General features: G+C 39.1%; 1 protein-coding gene across 2 annotated transcripts in view; it reads left to right on the forward strand.

The window, feature by feature from the left end:
- Positions 1-213: 213 nt before the first annotated feature.
- The window catches only part of SCMH1 (Scm polycomb group protein homolog 1), a 1,495,203-nt gene continuing 1,481,487 nt past the window's right edge, over positions 214-13,929 (forward strand). For both annotated transcript variants that reach the window (XM_044062427.1, XM_044062428.1), the window contains exon 1: positions 214-523. The gene's annotated coding sequence lies outside the window, so the exon portion shown is untranslated. The remainder of the gene's footprint in view (positions 524-13,929) is intronic.

Raw genomic sequence — 13,929 nt, forward strand, 5'->3', positions numbered from 1 at the left:
TTTAGTAGTGTTTACTTACATGTTTGTGCTATGAATTGGGATGCATTTGTGTGTACATACATACATATATTTCAGACTGTGATAAATGTGCAATAAAACTGAAAGAAAATTCAAAATGTTGTTTTATGATGAAAACTAATATAAAGTGTTTTAGTTTATAAACAGTTAAAGAATTAAGTAACTGTGATAACACTGAAGTATTTGCCAACCAGGTTGAACAGGAAGAGGAGGTATTTTCAGTCTCTCAGCCAGTCAATGTACCCAGAAAGAGATCACCAAGATTGGCAACAAAAGTGCAGAACAGTTCCAAACAAGGTCCAACAGCAAAAAAAACCAACCAATCCCGACAAAGAAGACGGGGACCAAAATTTATATAGGTTTGCAGACCTCCACAACACCAACAGCAGCTGCAGCAACAGACTTCTGTTCAGATATTTTAGAAACGGAATCTTGCTTGATCCAGAATCATCAAAGTTTCATCCGTGTCAGACACAGGAGCTGAGTTGCAATAAGAGGACTCAAGGTAATGTTTCCTCAAGGAGCTTTGCTAATTTGGAATTAACTGTAGAAAGATTTTTTTCCTTCTAAAAGAGGTGGGCCTGGTGAGTGATAAATGTTTTCAGAATATTGAAGGAAGTTAAATTGGAAGGTTTTGGTTGATACAGGTAATTTAATTAGTAATATGAATTACTAATGAAATTAAATTGTTAAAAAACAGAGTTTATATACACCATTGTTAAATTCTACTGTACATTTTATTACGAAGACTGAGAATCAGAAATAATAAACCTCATTAATGAATCTGCTAAGAATAGGCTTTGTAATTTGGTTAAGTGTAGAACGTACTGCTGTAAACACTTTTGTTAGGGAAATGGAGAGACATTTCCTGATAACTGATCAAGATGATGCCCTTGTAATTATGGCCATCTCTGATTATTGATCTAAGATACGAGAATTGTTGAGTGCTGAAATCCTTATAAACAGGCAGGTTTACATGTCATTATTAGCGCTTATAAAGATATTGATTCAGCTCTTACAGAAATATTTTGTTTTGACCTTTTAAGTGAGGCAGTTTATGGTTGTTCTGTTTGTAGTCTTGTTTTGTTTATTTGTGTGTATATGTCGGTGTGTCAGTGTGTGTGTGTTTGTTTGTAGCATGAAGACTTTTACTTTGATTTTTTAACAAATACTTTAAACATGGCAAGTCTGAAATCATTTTAATATGCATGAACCTGTCCACTGGTACAGTTAAACTGCTGATGGTGCACCAACAGTGTAGAAAAATGTTATCAATACATTACAAGAAATGTGTTTTTGCATACCCTTTGTCTGTGATCCACTGTTACAGTGCATGTATATATTGTTCTTTATGTGGAGATATACTTGGGCTTTACAAGGCTAAGCTCAGCTGTTTACCTGCAGTAATGGAAGGGTTCTGGCCCTTTAATCCCGCCCAACTGTTGCATGTTTAAATGACGAACGGATGGCAGTCGAATACCACTATCACCAAATAATGTAAGGTATAAGACTTACAGAGCCTAAATCAGCACTACCACCACCAAATGTGTGTGAAGTGTAATCGTCCTTAAGAGCTAATGGCAAATGCTTACTGCTGCCTTTGGTTATGACAACACCTGTCACATCCAAATAAGCTTTAAACTGTCAGCTATAGAACAGGAAAGTAATCACTGACTCCTCCAAATTTCACCCAGCTTAGTGTACACCCTGTGCTTTCTAGTACAGACTTAGTTAAATATTTCTAAATGCAAAAGTGGTAAATGACGGAAGCATGCTACAGCAAAGCATTCGCATAATGAGTCAGCTTCTATCTGTACAGTTTCAGACTTAAATAACACAAATTCTTGTGTAAATGCTTCAGCACATACAATTCAACATACATAGTTCAGTTGTAGTACAGTTTCAAATACAAATGTTCAGAATGTAATACATTCTTGTTTACATGTAATTCCAGGTACAAAGTTAAGTACCAATATAGTAAATACAGACAAAAACAGTGTACAAACCAGTGCAAATATTGTACTGAGGGGGAACATATACAAACTTCATTGCAAACTACTGTGTCAGAGCAAAGTAAATAAATGACATGTTCCTTAGTCTGATTCATTGTTGTTACTAGTTCTATAACAAAGGATTTTCAACTCATCTATAAAGGGTGTGGCAGTCCAGTACCAAACCTGAGCATTTATCTGCCACTGATTAAGGTTAAAAGAAATGACAATAGTTCATTGTTTACAGAAAAATTATGGAATGATGTACTGATTAATAGTCAAATCAACTTTAGTTACACACACAGTTTTATTAATGGACACAAATGCAGTTTTGTCAGGATTTAAAGGGTCAAAGATTACAGCAGCTAACAGTTCAAAGTGTAACAGCTCTGTAGCAGGTATGAACATGTCATTAGAGTTATATGCTGTTTTAGACTTCAGTAACAACATTTTTGCAAATGTACAGAATTAAAAAAAAAATGGTTATGACAGGAACATGCAGATTTATGGTTTAAAGATAAAAAAAAATTCCAGTTCAGCTGACACAGCTAAAGTGCTCAGAAAGACATATTGGGTGTGGCCAGTTAAAAAAAAAGGATAATCGTATGCATCTGTGTTGTGCAAGGTATATCAGAAATGACAGTCAAGTTAATTTGCAGAATAAAGGGTTGACAGAGACAAAAAAGCATTCACAAATATTTAATAATCTTTTGTTAGTTTACAGAATGTAAAAGTCAGTGCTACATTGTAAAAGTGACAGTATAGGCAAAAGTTCAAATCCTATACATAAAAACAGTACATAGTAAATATTATCTGTTAGTAAAGCCACAGGCTCAACTCTTATGTTAGGAAGATTAGACAAATAAACTTCCGGAATCAGATTGGTTTAAATCTGGTAATAAATGTGGTTATGTAATCAGTTTAAGACTTGTATGTATTTCATACAGAAATTTCAGTTTACCAAGCACACCAGATTAGATTACAGCAAGCTTAGCAAACTGAATTAAGGACAGTACTGTATGCCATAAAGCAGTATGGTGAAGATCAATTTAATGCATTTACAATTTTTACTATTTATCCAAGACAATTGTAGACAGTAATGATAAATTCTTGCAACGTTCAATAGTGCTGAAAAGTTAAATGACGTTGGCTAAAGAAATGGTTATAGTGAGGCAGTGGGTGGAGTTTCATGTTAAAATCTGAGGGTCACGAGAGTAAATGTAAACAGTTCAGTTAAGATTAATTTTATACAGGTGCAGAAATGCACATTGTTAAATTACTACTTTAGTTTCATTTGAGGTTATGACAAGAAAAACAGCGTCACTTAAATTTCAGTTGAATTTAATAATAAAGTTACAGCTTTTCCATGTCATTGTACATTTCACACTTGCAATAGTTATTAGCAGCAAATGTTTAGTTCATGCAGAAAAGTGTAAATAAAGTCAGGGCAACAAGCAATGCTATCAGTTTATAATTGTTAAAAATGCAAATGTTATTTTAAGGACCTGATACGAAATACAGTCAAGAACTTTAGCCACCCAGCCTTGCACCAGAGAAGAAAAGGAGAGATTTAAAATGCCTAACTATAAAAAGGACACATGGTCATTAAAGCAGGCCTTCCAATACCTCATCAGTGACTGGGACAATGCAGAGTAAAATTTGGCAAAAGTTGTGGTGCAGAAGTTGACTGTCTATGTGTTTGTTATTTATTCAATGTTAGAGTTAAAATGTACGAGTTAAACCAAGTATGTATGTTTTCAGACAGTTGTACAACAGTACTAGTTTTCAGTTTATCTATGTTTAGGCAATACTGACAGGAAAATAGATTTTAGTTAATTTTTTTTGCCTGTGTTCAGTTAACACTGTGAAAATGTTCTCATGTTTTCAGACAGTTGTACAACAGTACTAGTTTTCAGTTTATCTATGTTCAGACAATACTGACAAGAAAAGGTACTAATAGTTTAGTTTTCAGACTATATAACTTGTACCAGTTTTCAGTTATGCTTTTATCTGTGTTTAGTTAACACTGGCAAAAAATACAATTTTTAATATTAGTTAATTAGTTTCCAGTATATACAAAGCTATTTTAAATATGTATCCTTCTAATGTAAATTTCAGTCAAGATTCAGAATATGACATTCATACTCTGTTATGCATGTTCACTACAGTACATTTCAGTCAAATTTCAGAATATAAAAAGAATATTCATTTACTTCACATTATTCATTAGTTTTAAGGGTAAAGTAACAGAATTACATTAGTCAGTCATTAGTTAAGGGTAAAGTGACACAATTATTTGTAACAGGCTTATTACTTCACTACATTATCCTTCACATTGTTCAAGTGACATAATTATTTATTACAGGCTTATTAAGATAAATTAGCTAAAGAATCGATAGTATTATCAATATATTCAAGGCATAACAGGGCAGGCTTAATTTATTAATTTACAGATTACAGTGCACTTTACATAATTATTGTACATTAGTCTGAAAGTTAAAAAGACACTAACAGAAAATGCAAAGGTACAGACCTAAAATACAGAAAGCATAAGTTTTAGTAAACTATTATATCTCATAAACATTTATAAAATATTTCAGACACAAATTTAGGAGGCAGACATCTATTACAGCACATAAAAGTTAAAAAGGTAAGTAACATTATTTTAGCAAATCTAAATGAAAATTTATAGACACAGGTTAATACAGTATATGGTACTTATGCGTCAAGACCAATTATAAAGTTATCCCTTTTGTGCTGATTTCAGTTAGTCTTCAGAAAATAGCCAACCTGCTTGATAGGCTATACAATAAAAAATGATTAAACAGTCAAGCATTTAGAGATTTGATTCTATAAACAACAGGAAAAAGTTTTATTTGCTGTAAAAGAGAGGCATCATGGTACACTAATGCACCAGTTCATAAGGCATAAGGTAAAAAGCATAGGCAATAGACAGTATAATTTTACTGTTACAGCATACAGAGATAGAAAAAAATATAGGCAGGGTTAACAGTTCGTACTCTGTCTAACTTAAGTAAAGATTCACAAAGACAGGTTAAAAATGTGTATGGTATTTTCTAATCAGCTTTAAAAGCCACAGAATTAAAAGACACTCATTTTCAGAGTAATGCACAGGTTTTAAATATATCACTCATACATCAGAACTTAGACAAGACTCTAAAGACTGTCCGTTTAGGTAATATAAAAATTAAATCATAAAGTTAACAGACTTCAAGCCTAGAGGTCAACATTAATTAAAATTGCAAGTTTATTTACCAAAAAAAAATATTTTCAGATTATGAGTCGGGTAGCATAAAGCTGTATACGGTAGTTAGCAGTACAAATGTAAGGTAAATACAGAAGTAGTTCCCTGTAGACTTTCGTCAGGGAACTCAGGAGCAACTGTTAATTAGGGACTTCCATTTTAAAGTAATTGTTAGGCATTAGACAGACTAAAAAAAGGTTATATAGGCCTAGAAATATAGTGGCAGAATTGTGTTTCAGACTGTTCTTTTTATGTTCTCTTTCTCAAGGGAAGAATCAAAGGAATGTTAGATAATGGGACAGCCAGGCACCTGCAAAGCTGCAAAACAAGACAAGGCCTGAGAACCAAGGCTAAGGAGGCATGTTAAAGCATTACAGGGTTTTGGTATTATTAAAATGTACTGCAAATACAGTTAGGAAAGTCAGTTAGTTCAACCTGGCATAGAGAAAAGATTAAATATCCAGCATTTTAGAAAGGAAGCTACAATGCAGACACTCGAGTCTGAGTACAGAAGACAGGTTAAGTAAAGACTGTTTCAATTTACATTATTCATGACAGTCAGAAGACACATGCAGAAACTTTGGATATGTTTAGCAGCACTGTTATTTCTAACTAGCATCCCAGCATTTCTGTTATTGTTTATCAGCACTGTTAATGAAGGCAGTATTTGGATATTATGAACATCTAATAAAGCCTTAGTAAATGAACTACAGTGTTTGGAGAATTAATACTGAAAAGTACACAACACTTGGCCCATAAAGGAAAGACTGGCATCTGTTCAGCATGAACGTGGGTAATTAACTTTGGTTCCAGTCTCATTTCAGTTGTTTCCAGTTAATTCCAGTATAGTACAGTCTCAATCAATTCTTTCATTTACTAGCAGTAACTGTGACTTAACCAAACCGCATTTCATACACACGGTGTTTCCCTGGAGGGTCTATTGATATTTCCCCAGTAATAGTACTCCTTTCATGTATTCATGGTACACTGCCACCATTCAGATTACTAATATGATACCAATGTTAAATTATACTGGATGATAGCTAAGCATTTTTTTTTTTTTAAGGGCGGATACAGACAGCCATACTAGTGCTGTGAGGATAGCCTTCACTGTTAAATCAGCTACAAGCTTTTATAACTGAATAAATGAAAACTAATTATCAATACCATCCAGTAGTAGTAAAAAAGAATTTATAAAAAAAAAAATACTTTTTATTAATTGTTAAAACAAACCTGATCACACACGTGCTCTCATGCTAAGAATGGGCACATGGGGATTCAGGCAGTAGTCTTAAGCTTTTTAGAGTGGTCAGACATGCATATCTTTGGGAGGATACATCCTGTGTTCAAATGGCTGCTGCTACAGTGATTGATGTGAACAGCTGCTATTATGCCAAGCAAACTTACACAGCTCCATTATATGTATTTGAAAGCGCACTGCTAAAATGTATTTATTTATTTAACATTTGTTGACCGGGAAAGTCTGACTAGGACAGAGCCTATTTTCAGCAGAGGCCCAAGGAGAAATTCTCCAGATGCTTATCTTTGGAATGTGGGAGGAAACCGGAATATTTGGAGGTAATCCATGATAACGCAGGGAGGACATGCAGACTTTAGATGCATTTAGATATAAAATGGGGCATCAGAGCTAAAAGGTAGCTTAACAAAGTGATGAGAATATGATGACAGTGTTTGAGAGAATATCAAATTTCATATTAGATAATTAAACTGGACACTATTGAGTCAAAATTTTCCCTGTCCTTGTGCTGGCCATTTAGTGCTACCCTCGAGACTAATTCACTGACCATTCATTTATAGAGGTAAGAAACCTATTTCCCATTTGTTTCTCTGGGATGATAGCTGGGTAAACCAGGAGTTGTCATCTGTGCATCAGGAATTGCCCCCCCCCCCCCCCCCCAATTTAACTTATCCCCTGTAGTGGCTTGCAAGCCCTACTATAGCTACTTCCAGTGGACACATGCTTGCTAACAACTCATTAGACTCATTGCTGTAGAAGTAGCACCTGCAGCCCTATAGGGGTCACCAATGCAGTGAGTCAGATTACTTTAGGTGTTACAGGCTAGTCCGCTTTTTAAACGGCATGTAGAAAGTATTTGAAAAAATGGTTAGCATGGGTTAATGAAGGAGCTTCAGACACAGCACACACAGCAAGGGTTGTGACCATTGAGATGAGTTGCTTGTACTTTTTAGATATTGCTTTGCCTTTGTGTGTTCTGGACACATGTTTACAGATGGGCATCTTTTGGGATTTCATTCAAAAACAGTAGCTCATGCAATGCTAATTAATCTGGAGCAACAAAGTATCAGTTCCTGATTGTTCAGCAGACAGTCCACTTTTTTTTATGTAGTCTAGTAGGCAACTATTTTTCAGTTAGTACTGGAATTCCCCATGTTTGAGTCCTTCATGGTCCCTACTTTCTCACTACACATCAGTATAATGCCAGTTCTAAATTGGATTTGATATGAAAAAATATGATGCAGGCATAAAACTGTGTCCTGCATAAGAAATGACTACCGAAACGTGGAGGGCCATTGTTAAGATCAAAGATGAACATCTGCTAATGGATTAGTAGGTAATTTAGAAAAGATGCAGATGAGGCGCAATAGTTGAAAATAGCTAGTTGACAGTTATAAGTATTTAGGCATCACTCTGGGTAATGGCTGCACATAGAATCGGTCCGTGAAAGACTAGAATGGAAATGTGGGTTGTTGTGATTCAGAGTTAACAGAGCCCTAACATCATGGTTTCTCTCTCTGTCAATCTAATTAAATTAGTTTTGGAGTTTGGGAGTGGGTTATGGATGTCCTTCATGGATGCATCTGCAGTCATAACAAGTGGGTTGTCCTGTCGTCAGGCAGCCCTGCAGTCGGCCGGATTCCAAAGTCCGGGTCGGCTTCGCTGATGTCGCTCTCCACCCGGCGTCATCTCTGCTGGTCTCGGGTATAAAAGCATCAGCCGCCATTTTCCTCAGTCTTTCTTGCGCGTGGCGCCGAAGCAGAAGCTGTTCGCAAGTGCCGGTCGGTCGGATCCAGAGATTACTTCTACCGAATACTACTAAGACTTCTAAAGCTAAGTACCCCGTTGGGGACTCTTTCTTGCCTCAGCCGATGTCAGAAAAAGTTAACAATTGTTTAACCTGTGGGAAACAAATACCTCATAAAGATTTCCACTCTTACTGTCTGCCTTGTTTAGGCCCAGCCCACGGCGTAGCAGCCTGTTCGGCCTGTGCCTCTTTCAACCGACGACGCTTAGGCGTCGGTCGGAGTTTGCAGAACAGTTTTTCGGTACTGATTTTGCGTACATTATGTCGCCGGACTCTCCGACTACCCCAAAAACGCAAAGATAAAGACCGACACTCATGTCCGCGGTTTCGGCGAAACCACGGCAAAGCAAACGCAGTGTCTCGGTTTCGGCCGAAACCGAGAAAACTGCTCAAAGTACAGCTGACCCTATTCTTTCAACTGAGGCCCCTGCTACAATTCTTGAATCGACCTCAGAAATTTTACCCACTACGGTGTCTGACTTATCAGATACCATCCCCTTGGATGTCTCTACCCCAGCACGTGGTGCTGCTAGGCCTCCAGCAGCCATGTCCATTAAGGCCTTCGCCAGGGCTAAAGCAGCCAAGACTACTAAATCAGTGCCTGTTAAACCACCCTCATCCAGGCCCTCTTCTAGTTCTCAAATGCTTTCTTTGGCAGAAGATTTAATTTCTTTAATTAGAGGATCTCAATCTCACCCAGACAGGGCCTCTCAGCCCCCAGAGAAGAGACCTAGGGCAGAGCCCCCTGAGCCAGTGTCTTCTGATGATTCTGCACATGAATCAGACATAACTGACCAGCCTGAGGCTCCCTTTTCCAATTTTGAAGATTCTGATGCTGAAGAATCCATTCCAGCTGCTTCCCCACCAGAAGAATTCTCCTTTGGAGAAACCCTGCATGCCATGCGAGAACAGTTCCAATGGCAGCAACAGGAATTTTCAGACTCCAGAAAAAGACTTAGGACCTTTCTACACCTACCACAGCATAGGCCCTTAGCTATACCTCCGGTTCTCTCTGTGGTGGATGATGCTTTCAATGATGTTTGCTCCGCTCCAGATTCTTTACCCCCAGCCCCTGCCAAACCAGACAGATTTTACAGGGTGCCAGATACTCATCACCACCTTTACAAGGCTCCTCTTGCAGACCCAGAAACTATATCCCAGGGTCCCAAGGCAGTAGCCGCAACCACAGCTAAAAACCCTATTCCTTCTGAAAGGGAAGCAAGGTCACTAGACAGATGGGGTAAAAGGTCTACACTTCAGCTACTCTCTCAGCTAGAGCTTTAAACTGTCAGTTTCACATGATACAATACCAAGAGTTTATGCTTGATCAGTTAACTAAAAAGCTAACTACTGATGAATCTCTTGATAAGAAATATGTATTAGAGATGGTAAATAACATACAACAGGTTAGCAACCATTCTTTAAAATGTGGCTATGATGCACTGGAGGCTTCATTTAGATCAGCCATGACAGGCACAGTGATAAGAAGACATGCATGGTTAAAGGAACAAGCTTTACCGGATCATGTTAAAGCTAAGTTGCTAGATGCTCCTATGGACAAGACAAGTTTGTTTGGTACACCTGCCCAGCAGGTTATGAAGAAAATGGAAGAAAAGGCAAAATCTGTTCAAACTGTTAAAGATTTTCTGCAAGTCCAACCCCAAGGTTTAGCAGGAACTGGCCTGCCAAAATTGGTCCTTTCCTGACTCTGCAAAATTTCAAAGGGGCAGGAATAGGCGTTCCAGAGGCAGAACCCAATCCAGAGGAGGTGCCTACAGAGGACGACAGTGGCAAGGTAACAACAGAGGCACAGACACAGCCACTACCTCTACATCAGCACAGCCACAGTGACTTAATCCTAAATCCGCCTACCAGGGAACAAATAGCAGCTCCTCTAGGCGGAAAGTTAACCTTATTTTCAAAGAACTGGCACTACATAACAAAAGACAAGTGGATTTTACAAACCATAGATCAAGGTTACGGTTTCACTTCCACACTTTACCAATCAAAGAGGAATGCCAAATCTACCTCCACATCAGAAAACAGAGGCTCTACGCCAGATAATGGAGTTAGCAAACATGAGAGCTGTGGAAAGAGTGCCAACAGCAGAAAAGGAAAGGGTTCTACTCCAGACTATTCCTAGTTCCAAGAAAGGAAAAAGTTGGAGACCAATTCTCGACCTGTCCACCTTAAATACATACATCATTGTCCCAAAATTCAAAATGCTGACCCTACAGCAACTTCTTCCCATGCTGGGCAAGGAGTCTTGGCTGGTAACTCTAGATCTCAAGGAGGCATACCTGCACGTCCCCATTCGACCAATCTGCAGAAGATACCTCAGATTTCTTGCAGGATCAGAGCACTTTCAATTCTCAGCATTGCCCTTTGGCTTATCTACTGCGCCCAGAGTATTCACAAAATGCCTGGCATCAGTAATCGCCCACTGCAGACTACAGGGGATTCAAATTTACCCATACCTGGACGACTGCCTGCTACAAGCGGACAACAAAAGCAAGCTGACAACAGATTTACAAAGGGTCATTTACTTGCTACAAGGACTGGGATACACAGTCAACTTACAAAAGTCAAGGCTGATACCATCCCAAACAAGGACATTCTTGGGCGCGGAATTGGACACAGTACAACAAATGGCATTCCTGACTACAGAAAAACAAAAGGAACTCCTCTTTACTTCTTGGCACTAACAAAACTAAACAAGTTAACAGCAAGAAAATTTCTACAGGCCTTGGGCTTCATGGCATCATGCATAATCTTGGTCCCATTTGCCAGACTACATATGAGGAAACTACAGTGGTACCTAAAGAATTTATGGTCTCAACACAGACACAGTCTAGAAACAGAAATCCCACTAATTCCATGCTTAAAACAGGAGTTCCTATGGTGGGCTCAGGCATGCCAGTCAAACCCAGGCCTGCCCTTCCGCAGATGTCAACCAAGCCAGACCATCACAATAGACGCTTCAGATCTAGGATGGGGGCCCACATGCTGGACAAATGCGCAAGGATTGTGGACACAGGATCAAATTCACCTGCACATCAATCTAAAAGAAATGCTGGCAGTAAAACTGGCAATCCAAAAGTTCAAACCTTTCCTCAAAGAGGGCCAGTTGATGATAAGGACAGACAACACCACAGTCATGTGGTACATCAACAAACAGGGAGGCACTCATTCATACCCCTATGCAGAATGACCTTGGAGCTGTGGACCCTGGCACTCAGCTACAACATTCTGTTACATGCAATATTTGTACCGTTAAAAGACAATACTCTAGCAGACATACTAAGCAGAACCACTTGGATGCCCACGAATGGAAGCTGCACCCGGACATCTTCAAGACCATCTCAAAGAAATGGGGAATGCCACAGATAGACCTATTCGCATCACCTCTCAATCACCAGCTCGAAAAATTCTGCACGAGGACATTCCACCCACTAGCATGGAAAGTGGACTCACTCTCCTTCAACTGGAAAGGCCTAACAGCATATGCATTTCCTCCTCTTCCTCTGATACACAAGGTACTACTAAAGATCAAGGAAGAACATCCAAGGATAATCCTGATAGCCCCAAACTGGCCAAGACAACACTGGTATCCACTACTGAAGAGCATGTCTCGAACAACATGTGGCCAATACCCTGATGCCTTTGATGTTAACTCAGAACAACTACAGCATCATACATCCAAACCTAAAACGCTGCAACTGACTGCATGGAACATCACATAGCAGCAGCTAATCCAGAACTTTCCCAAAGAGTTAAAGACATTATTCTTGAAGCACGAGACCTTCAACAAGAAAGGACTATGCTGGAAAATGGAAAAGGTTTGTCATTTGGAGTACCGAAGAGGAAAAGATGTGTCAAACATAGATATGCCTAACATTCTGGAGTATCTGGCGAACTTCTTCATTCAGGCCTGTCCTACTCCTCCATCAAGATACATGCATCAGCTATATCAGCAGAATACAGCTTTGATCCTCCTGTTTTTCACACCCTTTACTCAGGCAGTTCCTCAGAGGAATCAAGAATGTAAAACCTCCCAGGAAACCACCATTACCAGCTTGGGACTTAAACTTTGTGCTAGAAAAGTTGACACTAGCACCCTTTGAACCAGCAGCAACCGCAGACCTACAACACCTGTCATGGAAAACTGCTTTCCTACTGGCAATTACTTCAGCAAGGAGGGTTTCAGAACTACAGGCCTTAATGGCAGTGCAACCCTTCCTAATCTTCCACCAAGACAGAGTGTCCTTGAGGACTAATCCTACATTTATGCCTAAGGTGGTATCCAGAGTATCTTTAAACCAGGCAATCCACCTACCTTCCTTCTTTCCCAACCCACAAAACAGAGGGAAAGAATACTGCATACCTTGGATGTACATAGACAGCTACGCTACTACTTGGACAGAACAAAAATAGCAGAAAGACTGACCAACTTTTGTAGCCTATGCAACTGGAAGGAAGGAAAAGCTATTTCCAAACAGACAATCTCCAAATGGATAGGAAATTGCATACGATACTGTTACTCCTTCCATGGAAAACCAATTCCACAGAACATAAGACCTCATTCTACAAGGGCAACAGCCACTACCACAGCCTTCTTACGAGGAGTGGCAACCAAAGACATTATTGAGGCGGCTACTTGGACCTCCGTGCATACATTTGCCAGGCATTATAATTTGCCTCTTTATTCCAGATCCCGAGCAGGGTTTGCCACTGCTGTACTGCAAGGGATCTTAAACACACCATAATCTACCTTTATCCTCCTCCCTAGTTGGCTATGGTATTCTACCCACTTGTTATGACTGCAGATGCATCCATGAAGGACATAGTACAGTTTTGTACCTACCATAAATGTAGATGTCCGAACTGGATAGCATCTGCAGTCAGGATTACCTCCCTCCTTCCCTCTGTGGTACTCCTAGGGTGTTTACCCTCCTAATAGCTAGCTGTTGGGGAGTCTTTATGGTGTATTTGTTTGTATATATGTACATATATGCTTATTGTTGTGTTTACCTCTATCTATTTGGAAACATTGGCATCTATCCAAATTTTACCCTGCAAGAGGGCTACTGGCATCTGGGGCAAGAAACACTGAGGAAAATGGCGTCGGCTGATGCTTTTATACCCGGAGACCAGCAGAGATGACGTCGGGTGGAGAGCGACATCAGCCGAAGCCGGACCCGGACTTTGGAATCCGGCCGACTGCAGGGCTGCCTGACGACAGGACAACCCACTTGTTATGACTGCAGATGCTATCCAGTTCGGACATCTACATTTATGGTAGGTACAAAACTGTACTTTTTTCAATAATGAGAAGATGAATACAGAAGTTGAAAGAATTCAATAGTTCAAGAAAAAACATGATTATGAGAGGATTATCGTACAGTGATTTTAAAAGCAGGGTCTGGGATTCCTTGGAATACCTGATATTAGCTTTAAGACATCCTAGGACAGGTTTTTGAATCAAAACATTAGCTTACTCATTACGGAGTATTCTTTAAATTTACATGGTATGTAATATTATATTAGAGAAGGTAAAAGAACTACTAGTGAAAGAGAGATGGAGAGTATA

This window comes from Protopterus annectens, chromosome 2.part1 (genome assembly GCF_019279795.1).
Source record: "Protopterus annectens isolate FY-2018-M chromosome 2.part1, PAN1.0, whole genome shotgun sequence".
Taxonomy (NCBI): Eukaryota; Metazoa; Chordata; order Ceratodontiformes; family Protopteridae; genus Protopterus; species Protopterus annectens.